This window comes from Acomys minous, assembly GCF_964271855.1.
Source record: "Acomys minous genome assembly, chromosome: 4".
Taxonomy (NCBI): domain Eukaryota; kingdom Metazoa; phylum Chordata; class Mammalia; order Rodentia; family Muridae; genus Acomys; species Acomys minous.
In genome coordinates, this window is record NC_140486.1 from 51,363,796 (window position 1) to 51,376,889 (window position 13,094).

Sequence of the window (13,094 nt, forward strand, 5' to 3'; positions counted from 1 at the left end):
AAAGATCTTGATGTAAAATGCTTCTATAAAAGGAAAGGAATCTATTTAGAACACTGCAGGCTGCCTACTGCCCTGGCTAGTCATGGCAATACGGCAGTGGGACAGCTCGGGGACCCTAACAACAAATCAAGGGACTTGGATCTAGTCAGTTCTACAAGGCCAGTCGCTGTTGAACCTGGGACAAGCCAGTGATGCCTGAGAAGGGGAGGCCTGCCTGGAGACCACCGATAGGAAAGCAATGAGCACTTGCATTTGGAAGCCCAGGTCAAAGGCTTGGGTGTTGCCATCTATCAGCTAACTTTTGCCCCTTCATTACTTCAACCTGTAGGTGGGTATTTACCAACTGCTTTATAGAACAGATGCTTTATAGAACGTTGTTAGGAGTCAATAACAAAATATAGACTGAAAAACAAAAATCCTAGTAAACAGGCTATAAAGGCACAGGTGTAGCGTAACGTCTTAGTAAGACCTTTGGTGAAGCCGCCCTTCCCTTACACCAGGGGTGAAAAGTGCAGAAGCAAACCACGCCTGTAGGACCAAGGAGAACTCTTAAAGACGAAGGAGAAATGCACAGGGCTAATTATTTCTCTGCTTTATACATGCCAATAATAAACAGGTGCAGAAATAAGCAGCACATTGAAATCACCTGACAAGTGGGGGGTCTGACAAGGTAACCTACTGTAACTATTCCATGACCTCGCCTTTCCTGAGGAACCTGTGAGCGTGCAGCTGGCTCATGGAGGAACACTCCACCTTACACCTGGCTAGGAGGCTGAAAGTGCTCACTCCCTAACACAAAATTTGTGAACTCATGCATTTATTTGAGAATGCATTTCCCACTATTTCATACCAAATAGTGTAACTGGAAAGTCATTCAACAACTTTTTTGAATGTGGGAGCTGCAGGTGATGCTCCAGCCCTAGAATGTGCAAGGTTCTGGGTTCGATCCCCAGCCCCCACACAAGCACAGGAAAGAAGCTTATTTGGCCATATACCAGCAGCATGCCTTGTGAATGGGGAAACCCTGACTTTACTGAAAGCATGCAAACACCTCCACTTGTTTTTCTATAGTTAAGATGCTAATTAAATCTCTGCTCATGCCTAAATATGAGGTAGGGCAAAAGCAAGCACACAGGGACTGTTATCTAGACTCTTAGCCAAATGCAAGAAGTGAGGCAAGGAACGAAACAGACGCTCACGATCAGGACTAAATGTGGGGGATTCATTATTACTAATTTAAGTCTGGGGTTGCTGGTTTTGCTTGTTTTTGTTTTTGTTAGTAATAGAACTCCTTATTTTGGTTTTTTAGAAAAGACTGGTATCCATCAATACTTTTAGATGATAATGTAATAAATACCAGTGGAAAACCAGGTAAACATAAAAGTCCACCTAAATCATCAGATGATAAGAGACTGTTAGTCAAACAAATCTGAGAATATTTCAAGGAAGTAGACAACATACCAGAATATATAAATTACCAAATTGACCCCCATAAAGAGACAGGACACTTATCTAAGCAGATTTACAATACGGCTGGGCACGGTGGTGCACACCTGCTGTCAATCTCAGCACTGGAGAGGGGTGGGGGTGAGGGGATGGGGAGGTGTGTGTGTGTGGGGGGAGGTGGCCACAAACTCAGGGCCAGCAAAGTCTGCACAGAGACTTGGTTCGAGGGTTCACAGGGCAAAGCTGTTACTACTAGTTTTTATCACTTGGCATAGAGTAGATCCACATAGACAGATGAGCTAGGAAGGAAGAGGAGGAGAGGCTCTTCTCAATTCCACGCTTACTGAAAATAATAGAAGAGAAGAGCTGCTCTGGGCCGGGGCTGCAGCTCAGTGTGGCGCGCACGCTTGGTAGGGGAGGAGCCCTGGGTGCAACCCCAACAGCAAACCACCACCAGACACTGCACTCCTTTAATATGGGCCCTACCAGTCCTACTTATGCAGCAACATTAGATTAAGGCAATATTAGCACAAATTAATACGTGAACTAGTAAGACAAACCTTAGGTGATCACAGAACTGAGATGGGGGGAATGAGACATGAACACACTGTACTACTAACATTAGAAATGTTTCCTTTGTGTTCAAGCAGAAAGTGAAATAAAAGAAACTAATCCCATTTATAAGAACTGTTATATATGCTTCCATATATAAATTTATAGCTTCTTTAATTTTTATAGAAGTAATCCACTGGAAAAATATAGATGACTTGTAAATTTATACCAGATCTTCAACAAATGGAGAGGCGTGCCCGTTTATGAAGATTCAGCATCAAAAACATGCTATCTCTCCCTAAATTAACATATAAATATTATAATTTCATTAAGAACTCTACATAAGGTTTGAGCTGAGTTTTGCTTTCTGTAGCTACACGTTTGGAAGACTTAAATTTCTATGACACTAAATCATACTGTGTCTCAGAACTCTTCATTCAGCCCCTTAAGTGAAGCTTCCTAAATTCCCTCACAAGAAAGGACATACGCTTTCCAGAGCAATTTATTCTCTTTTCCCAATTTGAGTTTCTATGAAAAAAAAAAATGTCACATCAAATCATGTATGTCCTATACGCAGCTAACCTTTTCGGATCATCAATACTACAACTTGTAAGTTTTTCTAGCAGACCTATTGCATATACAATTGTATAAACTGTAAGACACATTTCACCTCCTTTCTTTTTGTCATATTATTAGCATGAAACTACAAAATGTTACAATATTATCTTATTCCTGATTTTAACAAGAAGCACTTACAATTTCAGCATTTAAAATTCTTTTTCTTAGATTTCATAACAAATATTTAAGCATATTTAGGGACTTTTCTTCCCTATAAAAGTGGCTGAATTTTTTTTTCCTCTTTGAAAGTGTATGTTTTCAGTCGAGCACGGTGGCACATGTCTTTAATTGTAGCACTCTGGAGGCGAGGCAGGGAGCTATCTGTGAGTTCAAGGCCACCTGATATACAAAGAAAGTCCCACCAGGACAGCCAGAGCTATCACACAGAGAAACCTTGTCTCAAAAAAAAAAAAAAAAAAAAAAAAAAAAGTGTATGCTTTCCTAACGTTGGGCCATCCTCCATTCCTGAAATAAACCTCACTTGCTCAGGCTTAATTCATTTGAATTTTCAGTATTTCAGTATGTTTTTTAAAAAATAAGAAACCAGTATGTATGTGTATGTGTGTGTGTGTGTGTGTGTGTGTGTGTGTGTGTGTGTGTGTGTGAGATGTCCTTTTGAGACTATACTATGTAGCTATAGCCACCCTGGCACTAGCTATGTCGACCAGGCTGGCCTTGAACTCACAGATATCTTCCTGACTCTGCTTCCTAAGTGCTGGATAAAAAGTCACATGGCACCACACCTGGCAATTTTCACAGTGCTTTAAGATAGGATTTTGAATAAAGATTATGCTACATCCATAAAACGAAGGGATGTGTGTCTCCTCTTTTACTGTGCTCTGGAATAGTTTGAATACTAACCTGTGAAAACCGGCTAGGATTCACATCAGAAAGTTAGTTCCCTCTGGGAAGAAAGACCCTTTAAGCTGCTTACAGATGTCTTCAACAGCTCAGTCCTCGTGCTAATTTTTACCCGTTTGTTTCCTCTAGCCGGCGAAGTGCACTGTAGCATTGTACTTATTCTTTCATTTTAAAGTTCTTGGTCTTCTGTTCTCATTCATGTTTGTCTAGCCTTTTGTTCCTTTAAACTTGGTAGGATTTCATATATTTCATTGACTTTTACCATTGGTGTCAAATATCTTTTACTAATACATAGCCTTGTGCTTTCTATTGGTTTTTTTCCTTCTTATAGTTAAAGTCAACATTCATTTCCTTTTATTAATGTATTTCTATATTGGCTTCCTTAATAGTTTTACTGTTAAGAACACCAACTTTTCTTTGTCTATATAGCCTTGATGTTTTACAGGTCTTAGATGTAAGTGCCCTCTTTATTTCCAGAACACTCATGGTTTCCTCTTTCACCTAGATCAGTGGTTTTTAGCCTTCCTGATGCTGTGGATCTTTAATACCGTTCTTCATGTTGTGGTGACCCCCAGCCATAAAATTATCTTAGTTGCTATTTCATAACTAATTTTGCTGTTATAAACCATAATGTAAACGTTTTCTGACAGTCTTAGGCAGCTCCTGTGAAAGGGTCGTTTGACCCACAGGCTGAGACCCGCTGATCTGGAGGCCACCTCAAGGATGTTCTCAGCTCCAGCTCCGTTGCTTATCATCTCTGATATGCTGCCTATGAGACTGGCTGGAGGCAATGGAAACAACTAGCATTAGCTTTTTAAAGCTTTGCTTAGTACTCAGGAACATGACTAATTTTCATGAATATCTACCTAGAACATTTTTTGAGAGTGCATAAAATTCTAAAAATTCTATGGCTTGTTTACTAGCTATGGCATATTATCTAAATTCTCTACCCATGTCCGATACCAGTCACATACCATGTCTGATATGTGAAATCCATATAGTATGTGTTATGTTCTGTGAATGTGCTGTGTTAAGTCCATTATCCTCTTTGATCCTTCCAACTACCCATGAAGTAGGCATCACTCTTCTTTTAGAGCTAAGAAGAAAGGGATGTCCTGATGGCAAGTAACTCCCAAGAACTCAGACCAAAAGGCTAGGACAGATGTCAAACCCACACTAATGTTGAATGCTTATGTTCTTAATGAGCAAGCAGGCTCTACCTTCTGTCTCTTTCACCTGGTGACACCTCCCAGACTTACCTTTTAATAGGTTCCAATATAACTCTCTCCCTTGCGTCTTTCTTCAATATTTACTGCATACGGTTTTGTATCTCTGTAGTGTGTGTGCACTTCCTCTCTCTGAACGACACACTGTTTTAGTTTCTGCTTTGTTATAACATATCTTATTCTTGTTTAGCTTTCCTGATGCCTTTACTCAACCATGCGCACTCCTGTCAAAGGAACAGTAAACATGATAAACCTTGGCCTAACTATGCTCTGTTTTACTTTGATATGTTTTGTCTCCCCAGCTAACGTGTGTACACACACACACACACACACAAACACACACCGTAAGGAGAAGTCTGTATATAATATGTAGCTTCTGTAATTTCATAAATTGTTCCTAATAATAGTCATATAGAAGGTAAATGCATGAGAAAAAGAATAGAAATTATATGCACTATCAGTTACAGAAGCAAAAAAACAGAAAAGACCAATTCAGAGAAAAACGAAGAGAATTTTCTACTAAAGAATAAAATACTAGATTCCTCTCCGTGGCTACATAATGGAGTCAACAAATACTTGATAACTTCTTATCCATACACTCCCACACCGGTATAAGGGGTTAATGGCGTAAGAAACTCTTTTCTCTATCAAAGGTAGTTAGCCCCAGCTGGGTCCCCCTTCCACTTTGGGCTGACAGTGCCAATCCCCCTATCAGTGGGATGAGATGCAGTTTCCATCTAAGTCAGGGAAAGCTCAGGGCCAGTTTTCACTTTGAGAGGATGCTGGCTAGCAGCGTTCTAGCCCTAACATTTTTGCAAAAAGAGAAATCACCTTGCAGAACTATTTATGCTTTGTTCCTGTGTTCTTTTGTATGTTGCTGACTTTCATTTCCAACAATGGGTTGGACTGTGTTTGAATCACAAGAACCTATAAATATGAACCTTTTGCAGATAATGTCTCTGCATTAGCAACAGAGCTAAGATACTGTATGAAAGTGGGACCTAAATCAATGATTGGTGCAAATCAAGGCCATGTGAACAAACAAACACAAAGACACATAGGAGGAAAACTACATGACAATGAAAACAGACTGGAGAGGTAACTGCCAGTTAATATATACAGCAAGCATCAAAAACTAAGAAAGAGACAAGGTCACCAGGTGAGGTGGCGCACGCCTTTAATCCCAGCACTCAGGAGGCAGAGGCAGGTGGATCTCTGTGAGTTCGAGGCCAGCCTGGTCCACAAAGCTAGTCCAGGACAGCCAGAGAAACCCTGTCTGTCTTGAAACACACACACACACACACACACACACACACACACACACACACACACAGAGGGAAGGAGGGAGGGAGGGAGGGAGGGAGGGAGGGAGGGAGGGAGGGAGGGAAGTTCTTTCTTCCTTAGAGTCTTCAGAAAGAATTAATCTTGCCAACACCTTGGCTTTGGACTTCTAGTCTCCGGAATAGGAAAATCACAGATTTCTAATGTTCTAAACCACCAGTCTGTGACACTTTGTTACAACAGCTCTGGGCAAATAAAAGATAAGCTAGTATGTCCCTTGTTATGAAATCACTTGGGATTCGGGGGTCAGGAGGCTCCTCCTGGAAAAGGGTAAACAAGGTCACTACACAAACCTATTAGGCGTACGTGTGCCGTGCGCTGTTCTCTTGCTCACAACTCTGTGCACTGCTTCATCTGTCAGCCCACTGCAGACGTCAACATAAATATGAGAGGGCGGTATTCTAGGAAAGGAGGCAACAGGCCTGGCAGAACTGAAGACAGATATTCTGAAGATACCTGTGCCTTTCAACTTGCCTATCATACTACTGAAACAGGACTGTCAAAGAAACAGCAAACTTCCCAAGAATCTCATGGGGGGGGGGGGAAGAAAAGGCCTCAGCCAGAGGGGAACTTGTTTCCTGGCAAAAGATTTCACAGTTGTAAAAGCCTTTCAAATTACAGAATGAGACTGAAGTCCAGACGAGGATGAGTCAGCCGTGATGGTGGTGGTCACACACCCTGACCTGGGCTGTTTACACGCACACCCCTTAGGTCCTCTATTTGAACTTTAATTTTACTTCAGGACAGGAAGATGGGACTGGGGGCCTGGTCACTATATATTTGTCTCTCTTGCCAATGTGGCTACCCAGAATAAATCTGCTTCTCGCTTTTAATTGCTGAGGCTGGGTGACCAGACCTGACCTGGGGCATAGGTTATGACCCCCAGAGTTCAATAACAAGAATGCCATAATCAAAGTTTAGAAGTTGAAATATGTATGAGAACACATGGTTAGCTAAAAGATAGTATGGAGGAACCAAGGAAACCATGGAGGTAGAGACATAAACCCCACTGCGGCTTGCTGATTAGACAGGATGAGGAGGCTGGGGTTGATTGGAGAGTCCATAAAAGGTGCTGCAGCATGACTTAAGAGACATGGAAGAGTAACGTCATTTCTCAGGTTCCATCATAGACTAAGTCTTAAGTAGCTAATATAGAGATAAACATTCAACTGATGATAAAGCCAGTATTCTAAAAATAGATAATAGAAAACCTATTACAATACTCTCCAATTATACTTTAAATGAAAATGTGAATTTAGTCTCACCTCAAAAATAACATCCATTCACAAAAGACTTATTTTCAAAGTGCTTCAGGAAAAAAGCTGTGTTAGTACACCTGGGGTAAACAAAATGGTGACCCAGGAAGCTGTCTGTGCTATAATCTCCCAAGCCCATACGTGCACGGCTTTCCTTGGCCACAGAGACTTTGTAGAATGATTAGTAAGGCATCTGAAGCACATTTTCCTGAATTATGTAGCAGAACTAATGTTATCATATATGTTCTCAGAGGGATGACAAAGGGTCAGTCAGAAGAAGGTAAGTGACAATGGAACCAAAATGTCACATTCAGAGTGAAATGAATTATGTCGCCAAGAGCGAAGGTGAGGAAAGGGAATGAAGGAGGCACCAGAAGCTAGAAAAAATAAAAACGGCAAAGAAATGAATACTTGTCTATAGCTTTTAGGGAATGCAGAGTTTCCGAAGTGCTGTTTCACTTTGGTCCAGTGAAAAACATGTCAACTTCTGACCTCCAAAATGGGCAAGAATACATTTTTGTTTTAGACCATGAAGTGGGCTCAGCTGGCAAAGCGCCCGCCCGGCACACACAAAGCCCTGGACTTGAACCCAGCACCACACAGATCCAGGCAGGCACCTAAAACGGCAGCAGAGGCAGAAGATCAGTAACAGCTCAGGGCCATCCTCGGCTGCATAAGGAGTTCAAGGCTAACCTGAGCTACACAAAAACCAACCAACCAACCAACCAACCTCACAAACATAACTAACCCACTCCACCGACCAAGGATGTGGTCATTTTTTACAACAGTGACAGAAAGCAATGCCAGTATGGTAACCACTTCTCTTAGTGCTGGTCCATACAATGACCTTCAAATGTTTATTCAAATCCTCTGACTCTACTCCTTTAAGAGGCCTAATTCATCTTTTTTTTTTGTAGGGAGACTTAACATCTCTTAATAAAGGGAAGACAGCAGAAGTGATGGTGTACAGACTCTGAGACCAGGTTTTGATTTTCTCCTCCTTCCTGCTGTGTCCACTGGGGGAAAGCCAGCGGCCACGGCAGGAAGACATTCAAGCAGCCCAAGGAACAGCACAAAACAAGCAACTGGGGCTGCTTGCCAACAGCCACTGGGAAACCGAGGCTTCGTGAGTGAGCCATCTTGGAATCAGCCTCAGTTCTCGTCAAGACCTGATGACTGGCAAGGTGACCAAAATCTTGATCGTTAGCTTTCTGAGAAATTGGAGTGTTCTCACACAAACAAGATGCTCCCGAATTCCTGCTTCACGGAAACAATAAATGCTTACAAGCTAAGCTGCAATGTCATGTCAGCTGTTAAGTTCCAGCCTGACTGTTATATAGTAGCATATCAATAAGACAACCCGTGAGGAGTCTTCAACAAGTGTATACCACTGTAGAGTTGTGTAAGAAGAATCCAGAAAGAAGAATGTCACAGCTTCCACTAGAGCAATAATGAATATGGGGTGCTAAGCACCACAAAAGTCAATGGACAAAAAAGAAAATGGGCAATTCTTAAAAACGGCAGCGAGTCAAAACATTTGGGTAACACACAAAGGACGTGAAAACAGAGCTAACAGTTCTCAGCACACGCACGTTCACAACAGCATTGCACATGACGAAATGGAAGCATACTTTGAGAGGTGTGTGAATAATAAAATGCAGTATGCATGTAACAGAATATTGCTTGGCCTTCAAAAGGGAAGAAACTGAAACAAGAAACTAAAATATGGTATAACTTAAACAATACATGACGACGTTATGCTGAAATTAAGTCATGCACAAAAGGACAAATATATGAGTCTTTTTAAATGAAGTCCTTCAAAGGTAAATTCACAGAGGTATAAAGTAGTGTGCTGGCTGCTAGGTGTCAAGGGACCAGGGAAATAGGGCTTGAATGTTCTCAAAGTTTCCACAAGGGACGATGCAAAAGTTCTGGAGATGATGGTAGTTATGGGTGCACAATGCAGTCAACACTACAGCACTACAAACCCAAGGCACACAGGGAAGGAAGAACAGAAGGAGGTGGAAATCAAGAGGAGGAAGCCCCTACACAACATGTCACGACTAGGCTCCCTTCCTTGTCTGAAAGCACAACTAGGTGTGCAACTGTCTGCCGGGACTAACTGACCTAGCCTACTCTGCTCAGCCTTGGAGATGATCAAAGGTGTCCGTGACTTCAGGCAGGCCTTACAAAGGGCACAGGACCTCAAGGGCCAACCCACCCCTTTCCTGCCAGTCAGAAAGCATGTCAGATTATAAAACCCCTTTAAAAGGTGCCCAGGACCAGCCAAAGCAGTCAGTGTTCAACCTGCATTCAAACTGCACAGTTTACTGAGACTCATAGAGGTTAGTTCCCAGGTTTTCTCTGGTTCTTCAGCACCTTTCTGAGGTTTGGCGTGTGGCTGGCACACTAATAAATATGTACCGAGCACATTTCTAAATCAAGTGCTATCACATTGCAGGTGCTGTGTAGATAGGTTTCACTTGGACTCATCCGCCCAATAGGAAGTGAGATTTACAGTTGCAAAGCCGTTAAATGTGTAAAACTGTAATATTAGTTACATTGTGTAAAATCAGTAAAAGAGAAAAATAGTAAAACAAAAATCTGTATCATAATTCATGCAAACAAAACCATCAATAGCCTTCATTTAGTTTATAAAATATACTTTTGAATATTTAATTTATGAATTTCTAAATAGGTCACGTAATTCTAGATATAGCAATCAGCAGATAATTTTAAAGACCACAAAAGCTCAGTGAAGCACTGAACGTTATTCTATAAAGAGTGATCTTTTCTTAATTAGTCTTCTATTTCTTATTTAACTTGGAAGATACTGCAGTCTAATATAGTAGAAGTGTTTATAAGAGTAATTAATAAATATGCTAATTGATGGGGCTCAGTGGGTAAAGGTACTTGCCATCAAGTCTGGTGACCGAGTCGAACCTCTGGAAACCACATGGTAGGAAGAGAGAACCAAGTTCAGGAAACTGTCATGAAGTTATCAAATCTTTTATAAATCACTCATACACTTAAAAACTCACCAGGGGGTGGGTGTGGTGACACACACCTTTAACACTGCACCTTTAATCACAGCACTCGGGAGGCAGAGGCAGGAGAGTCAATGTGAGTTCGAGGCCAGCCTAGACAGCCAAGGCTACAGAGAGAAACCCTGTCTCAAAAAACAAAACAAAACAACAACAAAAAAACCAAAAAACACACAAACAAACAAAAAACCTCACCAGGCAGTGGCAGCGCACACCTTTAATTCCAGCACTTGGGAGGCAGAGGCATGCGGATCTCTATGAGTTCAAAGCCAGCCTGGTCTACAGAGTGAGTTCCAGGACAGCCAGGGCTACATAGAGAAACCCTGTACTGAAAATCAAAACGAAATATTCAGTCATGTATGTAGGGGTTCTTGTCCACTTGAATGATACTGCTTTTCAAATCACTTGTTATATACTATTTTGTATGATGTACATTGAGACATTGATCGTAACTTTATAGAAATAAAATGAAATAAGATTTAAGTGCTTATCCTTATACAATAGATGACCTTGGATAATGTCACATACCCAAATAAGACGCATATAAAATGAAAATAATGCTACATTCACTAGTTGATTAAATGAGAACATATCTGTAAAAATTCTATAAACTCAAGAACTGGACAGAGACTAAAGAGACTGATAGAGTTAGCTATTAAATCTCACTTGTCAGTTCAGTGCGACATCTTTAACCCTCACTAAGGTTCTATCAGGTTTAAAAGCTATCCCACGTATGTTTAATCTTGACATCTACAATCATTTAACATGGGAACATTTAAAAATATTTTTTAGGAATGAAGTCCGGCCTGGCATACTGGCATAGTCTTATAATTCCAACACTTGGAAGGCTGAGGCTGAAGGCTCCCGAGCTTGCATGCACTCTGCGGCACACGGTAAGCTGGAAGCCAGCCTGGACTACACAATGAGACTGGCTCAAAACAGCAACAAAGAGCAAAGCAAAAAAGAATAAAACTGTTCTAGTTTGCCGAGAAGATTTTTCTGCTGTATTATTTACTCAAGTATAATTTTTTTTTATTATTTTGAAAGCTACTGAGACAAAACAGAAAATTCTCTTAAGACAACCACATATACAATATTGTATAGGGACTGCCTTGGAAGGACACTTATCCTGGACGGCCCTACAAAGCTGCTGCTAGTGTAGTTCAGGGAGCCGGGAAATATGAGAGGTTGCTGGAGAAACTCACAGAAATAAGGCGAAGACTCAATCTGCAGATGGACACTTTTAGACACCCAAGTAAAGGTATAAGTAAATGTCACGTAAATTCTTTATACTGAGTATATCTTATGGACACTAACTTAATAGAGGTACACAAAAATATTTACCTGTAGATTTTATTAAGTTACATTTTAAAATGACAGAAGAGAAATAGATATTTACTTAATATAAGTCTTAAGTATCAGGCCTATAAAAATTTATTGTCCACAATTTTTTCACAAAGTAATTTACACTCTAAAGTGATTTGCTCTTGCATGATCTAATTAATGGCAGAAAAGCTAGACTAACAAAGGGAAAGATCCAGTTCCATACATAATGCACTAATATTTCCTATAGGATTTATGTTAAATCAAAGCATCTGGCATCTCTCGTGACATTTAAAAAAAAAAACAAACTGTTTGATACATTCCACTCCTAAATTCATAATCTGATATAGCTTCTACTTTAAAAAGCAAAATATGTGTTTTCTCCTATGCGGGGTGTAGTTCTGAGCTGGCGTCTTGTAATGGGCTGCTATCAAGCATTTACTTGCTCAGGGGCGCTTACTCCTCTGCAGTTGCCCACAGCAAAGCCCTGCGCAGTCACCACAGAAAGCCATCAGCACCGCATTCTGTAGCTAACAAAGACACTGCTATCTCTCTGCCACCCTACTCTCAGCGAGTTCGCTTACATGTTGTACAAAGCAGGCACGTTCCTAGTGAACAGTCAGCCAAAAGATCACCTGGGCTCCGCAGTACATGCCTTTTTCCCTCCCATCCTTGGTAGCCCCTTCCACTAGACTCCACATCAGCCATCAGCTGCAGCTCTGTATGCCCACTCTTGGCTACCACTGCCCGTGTCCTTGTGGCCAGGGAGGAAAAGCCGCCTTTCAAAGGGCCAGGGCTTTCACTCCTCGCCATGAATATGCTCCATTCTTTGTTGTCCTCTACTGGTTTCCTTAGATACTGTTATTCCACTCCACTGTCAACAGGCATTATAAAAAACAAAACGCCTTTCTCCCCAGCCTCCCCTTCCCACTTCTACCCCTCCCCCTTTCTTCCTCTTCTGTCAAAATCCCAGCATCAGAAGCACAGGAAATCCATCTCTTGTGCTGCAGTGGGGGGAAGGGGGAGAGGAGTGGGACGACGCCCCTGCCTCCTAGGCTTGGCATGAGGCAGCAGACCCTGTGCCAAGGAAAGGTCACCGGTTTAAGGCAGTGCATGGGAAAACCACCTCCTCCCTCTCCCCCGCATCAAGCCTGGCCATCACAGCGCGGCACCTACCCCATTTTCGAGCCAGGCAGCACCTCCATTCTGTCTCCAGTGACACCCCGGCAGGCTGCGCCAATACAGCCACATGTCGGTCACGTGTGCCTGCGCCCAGCCAATCCGCGGGTTCCTGACTGGAATGGGGAGCGCCCTGGTCAGCATCCAGCGGATTACACAGCTGCTTCACGCTTCTGACCGCTCTTCACGGCAGGGCAGAGACCCACCCCACCCCACCGCCCCGCACCACACAGTCAGTGGGACCCCAA

At 42.0% G+C, this 13,094-nt stretch overlaps 1 protein-coding gene across 22 annotated transcripts in view; it reads right to left on the bottom strand.

Annotated features, from left to right (window-relative positions):
- Positions 1–13,094, bottom strand: part of APC (APC regulator of WNT signaling pathway) — a 102,253-nt gene that overhangs the window by 64,843 nt on the left and 24,316 nt on the right. Inside the window, exon 1 of one of the 22 annotated variants that reach the window (XM_084780007.1) lies at positions 12,844–12,915. The exons of 20 other annotated variants lie outside the window; for them this stretch is intronic. The gene's annotated coding sequence lies outside the window, so the exon portion shown is untranslated. Of the gene's footprint in view, positions 1–12,843; positions 12,916–13,094 lie in introns of those variants that run through there. One more of the 22 variants, XM_084780014.1, reaches the window with a different exon arrangement.